The sequence below is a fragment of the Chlorocebus sabaeus genome, chromosome 9, assembly GCF_047675955.1.
Source record: "Chlorocebus sabaeus isolate Y175 chromosome 9, mChlSab1.0.hap1, whole genome shotgun sequence".
NCBI classification, from domain to species: Eukaryota; Metazoa; Chordata; class Mammalia; order Primates; family Cercopithecidae; genus Chlorocebus; species Chlorocebus sabaeus.
This window is the reverse complement of record NC_132912.1, coordinates 5,871,519-5,887,789: the sequence shown is the minus strand read 5'-3', so window position 1 is coordinate 5,887,789 and position 16,271 is coordinate 5,871,519. Positions and strand designations below refer to the sequence as shown.

General features: G+C 35.2%; 1 protein-coding gene across 15 annotated transcripts in view; it reads right to left on the bottom strand.

Moving 5' to 3' along the window:
- TASOR2 (transcription activation suppressor family member 2) overlaps positions 1-16,271 on the bottom strand; it is a 79,329-nt gene that overhangs the window by 51,539 nt on the left and 11,519 nt on the right. For 3 of the 15 annotated variants that reach the window (XM_037983300.2, XM_037983302.2, XM_037983303.2), the window contains exon 2: positions 3,706-3,839. The exons of the other annotated variants lie outside the window; for them this stretch is intronic. The gene's annotated coding sequence lies outside the window, so the exon portion shown is untranslated. The remainder of the gene's footprint in view (positions 1-3,705; positions 3,840-16,271) is intronic. 15 annotated transcript variants of the gene reach the window in all.

Sequence of the window (16,271 nt, the reverse complement as noted above, 5' to 3'; positions counted from 1 at the left end):
ATATAACTAAGAAATATTTGTACTGTCTTAGCAAAATAACCTAAATAAATTACAACTGAGCCTGAATTACTTTTAATACAGGAGCTAAAATATGCCCTGCCAGACCCCGTATGTCTTTTGGTTGAAAGCTGTGTACTATAACTGTAGTTGGTCAAAAGCAGATACAACTGTAGTGTCAAAGTGGTGGTCAGGAACTGCTTAGACTTTTAGAGCAATTTCTCATTCTTTAGTTTTTTTTTAATCCTCTGTTTCTATTCTTCTTCTTTTTTTTTTTTTTTTTAAATATATACGCCATGCTTGATAAACTTACCCTTTACATATTTTCATTAAATCCCTAAGTCAGCTGGGTTCCTTTTAAGGGACCTATTATTGCCCAGTCACCAAACACAATAGAAATCACTGTATCTCTGGGATTTCCTCATCAGCCAAGAAGAGTATATTGAGTTTTACTTCCTGTGAGTTATATTATAAAATCACTTTCATATTATACAACAGAGCTGTATTTACAATTTTTTGAAGGTACTTTTTTCAAACCACACCCATGTGAGATAGTGCTGAGAGACTGTGATACGCCTTCCCATGAGAGGCATGTTTTCTAATTGAGAATTACCGACTGGATCCAGTAATTATGTTGACTGACTCTTTGTGCCTTTTGATTTTACAAGTCTCTACTTTAGCAAGAACTGAGCCTAATGACCTAAGAACACTCTCGCATCTAACCATTTTAACTGTTCACTCTCCTATTTGTATTCTTTCTATTCTCTTTATTAAGGTTGGGGGGTTTTACAAACCCAGTATTTATAAATAATAAGGAGAAGAGAATGATTTATATAGCACTGGAAGTATTGGTCATATAGTATAAATGTTATGAAGTACAGTAATATGGCTTCCTACTTTTACCAAAACTCCCAAATGTATTAAAGTTCAAAAAGTAAAGAGAAAAAAGAATCTCAATCAAAATTAACTTATAAGTAACTGATATACAAAAATTAGACTATCTCAGAAATGAAAGCAAACATTTTAGTAAGCTAAATTTGGACTAAACTGTCCTAATACTTTAATTATCAAGATATTTTAAAATATTTTAATAAACTTCCAAGTATCAAAATGAAAGACTGTAAATAGAAAAGAATGAAATGTTTATGAATATTCTGAAGTTGATATACATGATTTACATATTCATTCTAAGTTTACTTTTACTTTTGCTCAGTTTCACTTTCTCCTTCAATATACCAGTGCTGTAAAAAATAAGGACATTCTGAATAGATGCAAATAGCAAAATATCAGTTACAATAATTAAAATTAAAGTTTTATTAGCTACATTACTCAAAGCAAACTGGCAAGCCTGAGCATTTTCAAATTCATTTTACAAATAATCTGTACTGCTAGCCTAAACACAAATCAAGAATTCTTTAGAAACAATAATTTTGGAAACTTTATATTTGATGTTTATAAAAAAGCAAGAAATTTTTGAAATTGAATTATCTATAGACCAAGATCCAATATGTGAGAAACATATCGTTTACACTGAAAGAAATGTTTTAAAAAGTAACTCTGGAAATGAAGACTATGATTATCAACTTCTCTAAATTCTATAAGTCATTAATAGGCACAGATTTAAGTTATATACATCCTCATTTTTGAGCATCATAACGCACAATAACGAACTGAAAACTGGAAAGATGGTGCAATTAAAAACACTAGTATAGAGTTTCTCAAATACACAGTCACAAAACACTTCATTAATACCAGTGTGGGGAATACTGTTCCCTATAAAGCTACAAATAAAGCCAATGATTTAAAACGAAGGAGGAGGAGCAAGTACCAAATTATTTTTTGCTTATATATTTTTATTTCCAGAACTATTTATTTATGGTTAAAAATGCTTCCACTTTAGGCCAGTATTCTCCAAATAGCAGTACATGCATAAAAGCAGTGATTTTATGGTTAGTGGAGGTATGTTAAAAGCAAAGTTGTTGGAAAATCGTAGCTAATCTTAAATCTTTCATGGGTTCATAAAGACATCAATTACACTCTCAAGAAAGCACAAGTTTCCTCTCAGTAAATGAGAAAATAGACGAAAATTTCACCTAGAAATTTGATGCTCTCCCTTCTTTACAAAATACACTTTCATCTGAGAGTCCAATTAGTGCACTAAACGATACAAACACTTTCATGAACAAATGGTCTCGTTTTTGCTGAGTAATGCTCAAGCTTTATTTAAACATTCAAGACTACCAGACTTTTAAAATGAAGAGGGGGCTATACCACAAAGACACCTAAAAATCTAAGAAGGTAACTTGAGAAGTGCTTGCCTATAAAGTATTAAGTATATCCCTGAGGGCTTAAGTGACGAAGAAAGAGCATGTAAGAAAGGTTAAGTTCAATCACAATAGCTCTGAAAATTGAGTTTTCCTGTAGTACCTGGCTTTTGACACATTCCTCCATTTGTGAGTTTAGTCTTAAATGTTAAGTCTAAGCTTGATATAGGTTGGATTCTAGTCAAAGTAACTGCAATAACCTCTTCCCCTTCTCAAAATCCCTTAGAGATACTGAGTGAGACTGGTTTTAGACACTTGTCTCTCTTTTTAACTCCTAATAGAGATGAGAAAATTATAAACCAACTTCTGATGCCATATCACAGATAACTGTCTTCCATTCTAGAAACATCTGGTCTGAAAGTAGATGATGAAATAAACTAATGTCAACATCTTAGGTGTCACAGAAATTCTAAAACAACTAGCTCTTGTACATCTCCCCAGGACTTTCCTGACTACATCTCCCTAAAGAAGGGTTGCAACCCTTCATTAATACTAAAGATGCCTATATCCTTCATTTAGTCGAAGTAAGCCATTTGATAGCTGCTGAAGGAACAGGTTGTTACTTAATCCTAAAATGTATTACTTCTACTTTGAAGATATTAAAGGATATCTGGGTTTAGATAAATGTAACTTCTTAGCGCACAATTTGGTAGGACCTATATAAAACCTTAAATACACATACTCATTAACCATTTCATTTCTAGGAATCTATTCCTGAAAATACTCACAGACACACACGGACCCCCACACACACACCCCCACACACACACACAAAAAGGTGTTCCATGTGTATCAGTATCTTTAATAGTGAAAATACTGGCAATAACCTTAATTGCCATCAACAGGGAACAACTTTCAACTACTAAATAAAAACAAGGTAAATCCGTACATACTGGCATATAAAGATATCTATTATATGCTACATTATATGATGACACTTGGCTGAAAAATATATAATTTGTTTGAAAGTATACATAAAAAGATCTAGAAAGGTGGGAAGCCAAACTCTTAATAATGGCTAAAGCAATGGCTGTTGAAATTGGAAAGTGGATACAAGGGGAACTTACATTTTTTAACCTTATACATATGGGTTTTTCTTGCATGTATTACTTCTACCATTTAAAATATTTCAATTCAAAAACCAAATAAAAATGCAACAATTTAAAAGATACAAATAGAGGAACATACATGTTTTATGTTGCAATTTGAAAAGTTAATCATCTATTAATTTTGGACTAATGATTATTTTAAAAAATATAGGTACTGGAAATCATAATTTTTTAAAGTCTTTGTTTTACATGATCTAAATTAAAACTAAAAACATTTTAATCATTCTATTCTAGATTCATTAATTATGACTTATAGCACTTAGTTTAATACCCACTCTTTTCTGATAGGGACCCTATCTCGATCTTCTCTGAGAGAGAATGTAGCTGGGAGGGTGGTCTTAATTCATTTTCACCAAGTATACCCTCAGAATTCTTGATACAGTCCTGTTCTCTGTTAATGTCATAAATGCTAAAATGAAGAAAGAAAAAAAATCATAAAGTGAACAATTCTATTTATAGCATATTTACTATAGAAACAAATGTTCACCGAGTATCTAATTTGCGTTAGGAATAATTATGTAACATTTATTTACATCCTTTGACAAGTATTCTCAGCGAAGGACTAAATTTGTTCTATAAGCAATAACATATAATTTGAAATGTTTTTCCTCCAAAAGTCTTTAACTTCTAAATAAAATTTTATACACAGAAATACATTATGCTTAATCACTTTTGCCTTACTGAAAAAAAATCTTTCAAAATGAATAGATCACAGAATCACATCTTTATTTCATTAGTTGAAAATAACAAAATCAAGCAGAACACAATTTACAAAAATCTCTCTCCTCCCCCAGATTAGTAGTATATATATTCATTAAACAAAACTATTAGTGGTGACTGTTATGCATCCAACACCATGCTATACCTTGGATTTATCAAGACAAATGACAAACAGTCTCTATTACAGAGAAACAGGCCCTATATTAAAAAAGTTCAGATGAGGCTGGGCGCAGTGGCTCATGCCTGTAATCCCAGCATGTTGGAAAGCCAAAGCAGGCAGATTGAGCTCAGGAGCTTGAGACCAGTCAGGGCAACAAAGTGAGACCCCACCCCTATAAAAATACAAAAATTAGCCAGGCATGGTGGAGTGTACCTGTAGTCCCAGCTACTTGGGAGGCTGAGGTGGGACAATGGCTTGAGTCTGGGGGGAAGAGGTTACAGTGAGCTGAGACTGCACCCCTGCACTCCAGCCTGGGTGACAGAGCCAGACCATGTCAGAAAGAAAGAAAAGAGAGGAAAGGGAGGAAAGGAAAGAAAGGAAGGAAAGGAAGGAACGGAGGAAGGAAGAGATAGAGAAAGAGAGAAAGGGGAGAGAGAAGGGGAGAGAGAGGGGGAGAGTGGGGGGAGAGAGGGGGGAGGGGGGAGGGGGGAGAGAGAGAGAGAGAGAGAAACAGAGCAAGCTCAGACTAGATGAGGAAGAAAAATCTGCAAAGAAATTCTAAATGTGTAGGAGTATCTAAAACATGATACGGTGGATGTACAGTGATATAACCAATTTTATGGAGACGGAGCTATGTCAAGAAAGATTTCATGAAGGTATAGATACTTGAAATCAGAGAAGATATTCAAATAAGGAAGCCAAAAAAGGAAATTGTGTACATTTTCCAGATAGTAGAAATAGTATGAGCAAATGAACAGATGTATAAACATGATACATTAAAGGAACTGCAAATAGTTTAATATGACTGACTAAGGGAAGAAGGGTGAGAAGAATAAGAACAAAGAAAAAGATTAAAAAGGTGGTCAAGTTTTCAGTTTTTATCATGAGTCTGTGGAATAAGGATTTTAACATGCTTCACAAAAATAGCACGTATAGTTTTACAGCATATTTTTCCCCCAAAAAGAACTGGAGGTAGAATTCTGTGGATACATTCAAGATTTTATAGGAAAAGTAGCTTTGTTGATAAAATTTCATGAAGGAGGTTGTTTATGTAGGGGAAAATTAGGAATTGGGAGACCAGGATTCTGGTGCAGGTTCTACTACTAACGTGTTTTGAGACAGTGGTTGAAGATATAGTGGACTGACTTCCCTACAATCATGTCCCTTTTACTCTCCTTCCACAAAACCACAATTCTGTTCAGGTATCAGGTGATCCCGTGGTTCAGAAGAAGTTTGGGTGTGTGTGTGTGTGTGTGTGAAAATGAGTGAGGCAGAGTGTGTGTGTGTGGGGAGGGAGGGAGGGAGGGGGAGAGAGAGAGAGAGAGAGAGAGAAAGAGAAAGAGAAAGAGAACGAAAATCTTAATTACTCTAAGATCTTTATGGTAATTCCACTCCCTTTGAATAGTGTTTGTTTTAGGAATAAACATGTGACTCAGTTCTGGCCAGTGAGATATAAATAGAAGTCTACAGAGAGAGTTCTGGGAAACCTTTCTTAGAAAAGGACTCCATCTTCTAGCCTAAGATCTTGTCTGAAGACGTGTTGCCTGGATCTCCTTGCAACCAAGATGGGATTGATCGGCCAACATAGAATGGAACAGAACAGAAAGAAACCAGATCCTTGAACTGATGAAATAAACTAACCTGGGGGCTGCCTTATCTTTGGGCTTTATACATGAAATAACAAATGTTCCTTATTGTTTAAACTTTTATTGGAAGCTGAAGACACACTAACTGATGGATTTTGTTAAATTTATACTCTCTAAGGCCTCCTTTAGTTATAATTGCCTTTCTAAAGCGCCTTTCAGTTGTGACTCTACAAGGAGCTTTACTGAAGGCTTGCTGTGCATGAGGCATGTTGCACTGGCATCAGATAACTTAGCAAAGTACTTTTTTCTTTGTTCCTATGGATAAAGCCGTTATCCTAGTAAGAGTCAGCAAGGAAGCTATTGTTATTAATGATAACAACGGCTAACATTCGCTGGGTGCTTACTTTTTTTTTTTTTGAGATGGAGTCTTGCGCTCTGTGGCCCAGGCTGGAGTGCAAGTGGCTCAATTCTGGTTCACTGCAACCTCCACCTCCCGGGTTCAAGCAACTCTCTTGCCTTGGCCTCCCGCATAGCTGTGATTACAAGTGCCTAGCACCACGCCTGGCTAATTTTTGTTTTTTTAGTAGAGATAGGGTTGCACCAGGTTGGCCAGGTTGGTCTCGAACTCCTGGCCTCAAGTGATCGCCATACCTCGGCCTCCCAAAGTGCTGGAATTACAGGCATGAGCCACCGTGCTAGGCCTAGGTTTCCCTACTTAACTGCATGTATTAATCACTGCTGAGCCATACTGTGTAGTCAAGTTCCTTTCTTACACCATGTTTTGCTTTTCTGAATTTAAAGTAACCTCTGCTTAAATTTCAGTTACCAATCATTATTTCAGCTTGAAATTCTAGAGAACTAACAATATCTTCTGGATAAACATAGATCAAAGATTTTGTTCATTTTGAGCAGTTTCTTATCTTTTTTTTGGAAGGATCCTTTCTGGAGCACTATGCCTTCCAGATTCAATCTGGGCTTGTGCCCTCTGATATTACTGCCTGGCTTTCTAACTTTGCTGGGGGATGTTAAGATACAAAATTGATCTACAGATTCAACACAATCTCAGTCTGCAGAAACTGATGATCTGATTCTAAAACGTATGTAAGAAAGATATAAGCCAAAACAATTTTGAAAAAGAAGAACAAAGTTGAAGGACTCACTACTTGATTTTAAGAATTACTACAAAGCTAAAGTAGTCAAGACAAGGGGGTACTGATATAAAGAAAATGCATATAGAGCAATGGGACAGAAGAGAGTCCAGATAACAGATATTTAATATTACCAGTAAAATTCCATTGAGAAAGAATATCTTTACAATAAATGCTCCTATGGAACAACTAAAATAGGGGGAAAAACATGAACCTCAAACCTCTACCTTAAACCATAAAATTTAACTCAAAATGAATTACAGACCTAAACATAAAAACTATAACTATTTGGCTAAAATTATAAAATTTAAAAAATCATAGGGAAACATTTTCTTGACTATAGGGTACATAAAGTTTTCATAGGGCACAAAATTAGTGACCTAGAAAAACGTATACATCAGACTTCCTAAAAATTAAAACCATCTGATCTTCCAAGGTATCATTATTAAGAAATGGGAAATATTTGCAAAGCACCTGTACCTAGAATATATAAAAAACTCATAGACACATTTCACAAAAGAAAGCATATAATAAAAGGAAACATGGGAAATGGGTTAACATTATTAGTTATCAGGGAAGTGCTAATTAAAACCACAATAAAATACTACCGCTCCAGCAGAATGGCTAAAAAGACTGAAAATACCAAGCACTGGCAAAGATGAGGAGCCTCTGGAACGCTCCTAGTAGAAATATAAAGCCAACTGAAAAATTATATAGCCAATTGAAAAAATAACATCAGTTTCTTATAAACACACACTTACCATATGACCCAACTATTCTATTCCCAGATATTTACTCAAGAGAATAAAACATATCTACAAAAACACTTGCACATGAATGTTCAAGAGCAGCTTTTTCACAGTAGCCTAAAACTGGAAACAACTCCAATATTCATAAATAGGTGAATGGATAAACAAACTTGTATATTCACACATAATAATAATCAGCAATAAAAACAGTAAAACTGACGCATGCATCTCAAAACATTAAACTGGGCAAAAGTTGTCAGACACAAAAGAGTACATATTGTAGAATTCCATACATATGCAGTTCAAGAAGTAGCAAAATTAATCTATGGTGATAAAAAGCGTTTCATTAGTTGCCTACAGTAGGGGGCAGGAATAGGAAAATTGACTGCAAGTGGGGTAAGCACAAGGGAACTTTCTGCGGTGATGGACACACACTATATTTTTATTGGTGTAGTCATCACATGGTACATACATTTACCAAAATTCACTGAACTATATACTTAAATTGTGTTCATTTTATTGTATGAAAATTAGACCTCAATAAAGTTGAGCTGAAAGTCCCAAAACAAAACCCAACGGTTATGACTTTGGCCATAAAGGAAATTCCCAGAGTACTAAAAAACAACTGATCTCTGACCAAAGTCAAGTAAAATGACAATGTAACCATAAAAAGTTAATTTCAAAAGCCCCACGTTTGGAAATTTAAATTTTAAAAATCCTACACACAAATAGTTCATAAGTTAAAGAGTAACATGATCTAAGCTTAAGATATTATCTAAAATATCTACAAGAAAACTGTTTGTTTCAAATGTATACATTACAGAAGAAAAACATTTTTAAAATCAACAAGCTAGAGTCAATTCAAGAACTCAGAAAATGGAACAACACAGTAAACCCAAAGCAAATAAGAGGAGAAAATAAAAAGAGAAGATCAGATACTATTAAATAAGTGGTAGAGTTAATTGTTACAGGTATATAAGTTTCAAGCCCAGAAGTTTTCCCACATAAACATTATTCACAAGAATGAAAACTTTCTCTTTTTTTTTTTTGAGATGGCGTCTCACTCTGTCGCCCAGGCTGGAATGCAGTGGTGCAATCTCGGCTACTGAAACTTTCGCCTCCCAGGTTCAAGTGATTCTTCTGCCTCAGCCTCCGAGTAAGTGGGATGGGATTACAGGCGCCCACCACGAGGCTCAGCTAATTTTTGTATTTTTAGTAGAGATAGGGTTTCACCATCTTGGCCAGGGTGGTCTCAAACTCCTGACCTCAGGTGGATCCACCCACCTAGGCCTCCCAAAGTGTTGGGATTACAGGCGTGAGCCACTGCGCCTGGCCAAGAATGAAAACTTTCTCAAATTATAAGTCTAGCACAACCTTGAATGAAAACCCAGAACGGAACAACTACAAAAGAAAATTTTAAGGTAAGATCACCAATGACAACACATGCAAAAAAAAATCTTAAATAAAAACCAGAAAAACCTAAACTAGCAATACGAATAAAATATAAAACAATGTGATTGAGGTAAAGCTTACGCCAGGAATTCAAGGAAGGAAGGTGTAACATTAGTCAATTTATTCATAAAATTAATCATACTGAGAGATTAAAGAAAAACTGTGCCTTACTAGATATAAAATTCAACAGCCACTCGTGATTAAAAAGATAACTCATAGTAAACAGATTACCTGATAAGCAGATATCTAGAAAGCAGCCTACATATACAATGGTGAGACATTAAAGTACTCCCTTTAAAATTAGGAAGACAATGATCCCTAATATTATCTTCTAATTATTGAGAATTTAGCAGTTCATTCCTTTGCTGAAGTTTCCTTTTTCATTTACTGATTAGCTGGTATCTGTCTTTTAGTTGTTTCCTTAAGAAAGGTTCATATAAAAAGATGTAAAACTCTGAATATTTAAAACTACCAGCCAGTATGTAGTCTTTATACCCAAAAGACACCTTGGCAGGACAAAAAAATATTTGGCTCACATGTTCTTTAAGTAGCTGACATGTAGTTCTTCTACTATTTTCTGGTATTGAATGTTTCTGTTATTCTGCACCAATCTGATTTTCATTATATGATCTTTTGCCAGTTCAAACTTTTTACCAGAATCTGTCTCAATGCTGGGCCAGTTTTCCCTGAGTATGTGTGTCTTTTCAATAGATTTAAGTCTTTTAAGGAAAAAAAAACCCTTGAATTATACTTTAAGATACGTATTCTATGGAATTGGTTTTCTTTTTGGGGGCTCCAGTTTTGTCCATTTTGGATCTCTTTTGGCTGTCTTATCTATCTTTACTTACCAGAAAAAAAAAAAAAAATACCATTTTAGTAATGAGATCAAAGCTATAATAAAAACTCTCCCATTAAAGAAAAGCCCAAGACCTTATAGCTTCACTGCTGGATTCTACCAAACATTTAAAGAGGAACTAATATAAATTTCTATTCAAACTTTTCAAAAAATTGAAGAGGAGGGAATATTTCCAAACTAATTCTACAAGGTCAACTTTACTGATACTAAAACCAGAGGAGACAATGAAAAGAGAAAACTACAGGCCAATATCATAGATAAACATAGATGCAAAAATTCTCAATATACTAGTAAATCAAATTTAAAAACACAGTAAAAAGATATTTGCCATGATCAAGTGGGATTCATCCCAGGGATGCAAGGATGGTCCAACATGTGCAAATCAATAAATGTGATACATTAACAGAACTAAGAACAAAAACCATGTGATTACTTCAACAGATGCTGAAAACGCATTTAATAAAATTCAACATCTGTTTATGACTAAAAAACAAAAAGTTCTCATCAAACTGCATATGGAAGGAACATATCTCAAAGTAATAAAGGCCACATATGACAAACCAATAGCAAACATCATCCTGAACAAGGAACAACTGAAAGTCCTTCCTCTAAGATATGGAACAAGACAAGGATGCCTACTTTCACCACTTTTATTCAACACAGTACTGAAGTACTGGGCAGAGAAATTAGACAAGAGAAAGAAACAGAGGGCATCCAAATCAGAAAAGAGGTCAAATGAGCCTGTTCACAGATAACATGATCTTATACTTAGAAAAACCTGGACTCTACCAAAAAAAATTGTTAGAACTGATAAACAAATTTAGTAAAGTTGCAGGATACAAAATCAACATACAAAAATCAGTAGCGTTGATATACACCAACAGCAAACAATCTGAAAAAGAAATAAAGAAAGCAATCCCATTTACAATAGCTACAAAGAATATAACATACCTAGGAATCAATTTAGCCAAAGAGGTGAAAGATCTATACAAGAAAAACTATAAAACAATGATGAAAGAAATTGAAGTGGACATTAAAAAACAGAAAGATACTTTATGCTCATGGACTAGAAGAACTCATATTGTTGAATACTACCCAAAGTCAATTTACAGTTTCAATGCAATGAACCCCTATCAAAATTCCAGGGACATTCTGCACAGAAATAGAAATCAAATCCTAAAATTTATATGGAACCACAAAACATCCGGAACAGCCAAACCAATACTGAGCAAAAACAACAAAGCTGGAGGCATCATACTGCCTGACTTCAAAATTTACTACAAAGCTACAGCACTGGCATAAAAACAGAAACATAGACCAGTGGAACAGAACAGGGAACCCAGGCGTAAATCCATGTAGAGCCAACTCATCGTCGACAAAGGAACTAAAACATACAATGGGAAAAGGACAGTCTCTGATAAACGGTGGTGGGAAAACTGGATAACTATATGCAGAAGAATGAAACAATCTTACCATACCCAAAATTCAAAATGGATTAAAGACCTATATCTAAGCATCTAAGACCCAAAACTATGAAACTACTAGAAGAAAACACTGGGAAAACGCTCCAGGACACTGGTCTGGGCAAAGTTTTTTTGTTTAAGGCCTCAAAAGCACAGGCAACCAAAGCAAAAATAGACAAATGGGATTACATCAAGCTAAAAAAAGCTTCTGCACAGCAAAGGAAACAATGAAGTACAGAGACAACCCACAGAATGGGAGAAAATATTTGCAAACTACTCACCCGCCAAAAGATTAACAACCAGAATTTATAAGGAGCTCAAACAACTCAACAGCAAGGAAGCAAGGAAACACACACACACACCCCCCCCCCCCACAAATAACCCAATTAAAAAACAGGCAAAAGATCTGAATAAGCATTTTTCAAAAGAAGACATAAAAGTGGCCAAGAGGTATATGAAAAAATCCTCAACATCAGGAATTATTAGAGAAATGCAAATCAAAACTATGAGACATCATCTCGCCCCAATTAAAATGGCTTTTATTAAAAGGACAAGCAATAATGAATGCTGGCAAAGATATGGAGAAGGGGGAACCCTTACACACTGCCGGTAGAAATGTAAGTTAGTACAGCCACTATGGAAAACAGTATAGAGCTTTCTCAAAAAAATAAAAACAGAACTACCATATGATCCAGCAATTACACTACTGGGTATATATCCAAAAGAAAGAAAATCAACACATCAAAAAGACATTTGCACTCCCATATTTATTGCAGCACTATTCACAACAGCCAAAATATAAAATCAACGTCAGTGTCCATCAATAGATTAATAAAGAAAATGTAGTATACACAATGCAGTATTATTCAGCTATAAAAAAGAATAAAATCCTGCCATTTTCAGCAACACTGATCATTATGTTAAGTGAAATAAGCCAAGCACACAAAGACAAATATCACACACTCTCACTCATGTGTGGAAGCTAAAAAAGTGGATTTTATGAAAATAGAGAGTAGATTTGGTGGTTATCAGAGGCTGGAAAGGGTAGGAGGAAGAAAGGAATAAAGAGAAGTTGATTAATATATATAAACATATGGTTTGATAAAAGTAAGACATAGTGTTGATCAGTAGGTTGACCACAGTTTACAATCTATTATATATTTCAAAATGACTAGAAGAATTTGAGTGGTTCTAGCACAAAGAAGAGAGAAATATTTAAGGTGACAGATATCCCAACTACACTGACTTGATCTTTACAAATTATATGAATGTATTATCACATGTATCCTAAAACTATGTACATCTACTATGCATCAATAAAAATAAATGTATACCTATTTTACTCACTTTTCTCATGTCTATCTTTTGTTTTGTTTCTTTGCATTATCAAAATTGTAGTAAAATATACTTACCAAAAAATTTCATTTCTACTTTTATGATCTTTGCCATGGTGTTTAGTCTACCTTGGGTACTTCTGAAATGGCTTGATCATTTTTCTCTATTTCTTTTTTTTTTTGCTGGTTCCTGTTTCACATCCTACTGTTGTCTGGCTGTCTCTTCCTTGAGTTCTTGTATTTTCTGCTTTCCAGTATTTCTCCATAACTTCTATGCTTCATTCATTTTACTTTCTAATACAATGTTGAGATATAATTCATATAGCATAAAATTCACCCACATAAAGTGTACAATTCAATTGCTTTTAGTATATCCACAGAATTGTGCAACCTTCACCACAATCAATTTTAGAGTATGCTCATTATCCCCAAAGAAACCTTCTACCCCTTAGCTATCCTCCTCACCCCTCACTGGTTCCTAGGCCTAGGCAAACATAATTTACCGTCTCTACAGATCTGCCTATTCCAGACCATTTCTTATAAACAGAGTCATACAGTATGTGGTCCTTCATGATTGCCTTCTTTCACTTAGCTTGTTTTTGAGGTTCATCCATGTTAAAGCATATATCAGTATTTCATACCTTTTTATGCCAAATAATATTCCACTTTGTGGATATACTACATTTTGTTTATCCATCAACTGATGGACATTTGGGTTGTTTCTACATTTTGGCTATTATGAATGCTGCTGCTATGAGCATTCATGTATAAGTTTTTATGTGAACATGTTTTCATTTCTCTTAGGAATATACCTTAGAGTAGAACTGCTTGCTCTTCCAGTAAATCTGTGTCTGCTCATCTGAGAAACTGCCAGGCTGATTTCAAAGTGGCTGCACCATTTTATATTTCCACCAGTAGTATACAGAAGGTTCCAATTTTTCCACAGCATTGTCAACACTTATTATCTGTCTTTTTGATTATCGCTATCTTAATGGGTATGATATGGTATATAAATGTATTTTAAAATTTGTGTTAAAACCTTAGGTCACATTTTCCATATACTTCAAAAGGTCAGCAAGCTTTTTCATAAAGGGTCAGAAAATAAATATTTTAAGATTATGAACCACACGGTCTCTGTCACAACTACTCATCTCTACCAGTAGAGCATAAAAACAGCCATAGAAAGTGCATAAATGGGAATGACCATGTCCCCGTACAACTTTATTTACAAAAACAGGCAAGACCACAGGCAGTAGCTTGACTACTTGTGATTTATTTTCTGGCAATATTGTTTTGAAAAACACCATCTGTAGAAAATTGTGGTTTTTCTTTCTCTTTTTAAATTTTTAATCATATAACTGTTCAGTTAACTATTGTTTATTAACAGGCCATCCTAAAGTTCAGTGGCTTACAACCACAATCATTTTTTTATCACTCACATCTCTACAGTGTTCACTGAATTCAGCTTAACTCAGCTGGGGTGGCCCTCACTCTCCTATCTCTCATCTTCCCTCAATCAATGAGCTAGGAGAGACATGCTTTTCTCATGGAAATGGCACAGACAGAAAGAGAACAAATAAAAATACCCAAGGCCTGGTAAGGCTTAGGCTTGAAACTGACATGGGGTCACTTTTACCTTAGCAAGTCACATAGCCAAACACAAAGTCAAGGAGTAGGGTAATATCTCTGTCACTTTAATGGAAGGAACTGCGTAGGGTCATGGCGTGAATATAAGGGAAAGTAAAGCACTAGGGTCAATGCAATTGATAGTGGTGATGGTTGCACAACTTGTGAATAAATTAAAAGCCAGTGAACTGTACACTTTTAAATGGTGAATTTCATGGCATGTGAATTATATCTTCAATAATAAAAATCATATAGAACAAAAAACTAACACAAAATATAAAAAATACAATCCACCAGTCATTGTATGGATATCGTACATACTATTTTTGTTATACATGTCTGAATGAGATGAATTATCCTGGACTGTTATCAGCAGATTCAGGGTGTAGGGAGGGGATGGCAGTTGTCATGTTTCTTTAGGGTTCCCCCTGTTCCTAAATCAGAGGATTGCTGTTTTATAATATAGTGCCTTGTTCTTGTTCCTTGTCTAATCTCCAAATGTAATCTGGTTCAGAAGGGCCTTTACTGCCAGCTCTGCTTACCTCTTAGAGACACAACCCTAGATTTCCAAGGTTATGCACTCATTTCTAGGAGTATTTTATTAGCACTAAGATCTCTGCCTCCCCCAGGCCCCACCCAGGCACTTGCTCATTTTACTTTCTCCTTCCTTGATGGATACCATATGGCTTCTCAGTCTTAGTCAGGAATACAAGACTTCTCTCTTTGGACAGGGCTGATTCTGGATATGAGTAAGTTGCTGGAGATACCTGAAATATGCTTCCTCTGCGCAACTTTATCTTCGTCACAGAACTGCTGGAACTTCCCACTGGGGATTCCTAACAGCACTTGCATACAATTTGAAGTTAAGAAGGTTTCCTTTTTCCCTAAATTTGTTAAAATGCAGTTTGAGAGCTAGCCCCTCGTTCTCTGCCCCCATTCTTCTTTTCAGAAGTAGGAAGATTAAGAATGAATCTGGTCTTGTTCCTTTTGGAACTATACATTTGGTACAATGAGGTTTTGTTCTATTTTTTGTTTGTTTCTGTTTTACTGATCAGGGCACTTAATAGGCCCTTTCAACCTAGAAACTCACCTCCTTCGGTTCTGGGACATAGTTTCCTTCCACTGTATTAGATGAAGAACCTCCTTGGCTAGTCCTCTCATTTTCTTACCATTTCACTCTTATTTTCTAATTCTTGTTGCTCTTCTGGTTTTTGGGGGAGAATTCTTCAGCTTTATTATCTAAACCTTGTATTAAATTTTTAAAAAATTTATTCTATTGCAGCAATTTTTTAAATAATTTCTCTTTTTAAAACAGAACCTTTTTCATCTTTCACAGAAGGAATATCTTCTCTTTAAAGATACTAGTTTTATTTGTTGAAGTTTCTTCTGTTCCCTAAAGTAAATCTATTTATACTCAGCTCCTTTTATTTCCTACTTGGTCTCTTTTTCATTAGAGACTTTCATCCCATGGCAGGTGACCCTTGGCTGTACATTTATGCTCAAATGTGAGGCATTTAAAAGCTGACTAGGGCCAGGCACCAGTGGCTCATGCCTATAATCCTAGTACTTTGGGAGGCCAAGGTGGGAGGATCACTTATGCTCAGGGGTTCAAGACCAGCCTGGCAACATAATGAGACCCCATCTCTACAAAAAATAAAAATATTAGCTGGACGTGGTGGCATATGCCCGTAGTCCCAGCTACACATGAGGATGAGGTGGGAGGATGGCTTGAGCCCAGGAGTTCCAG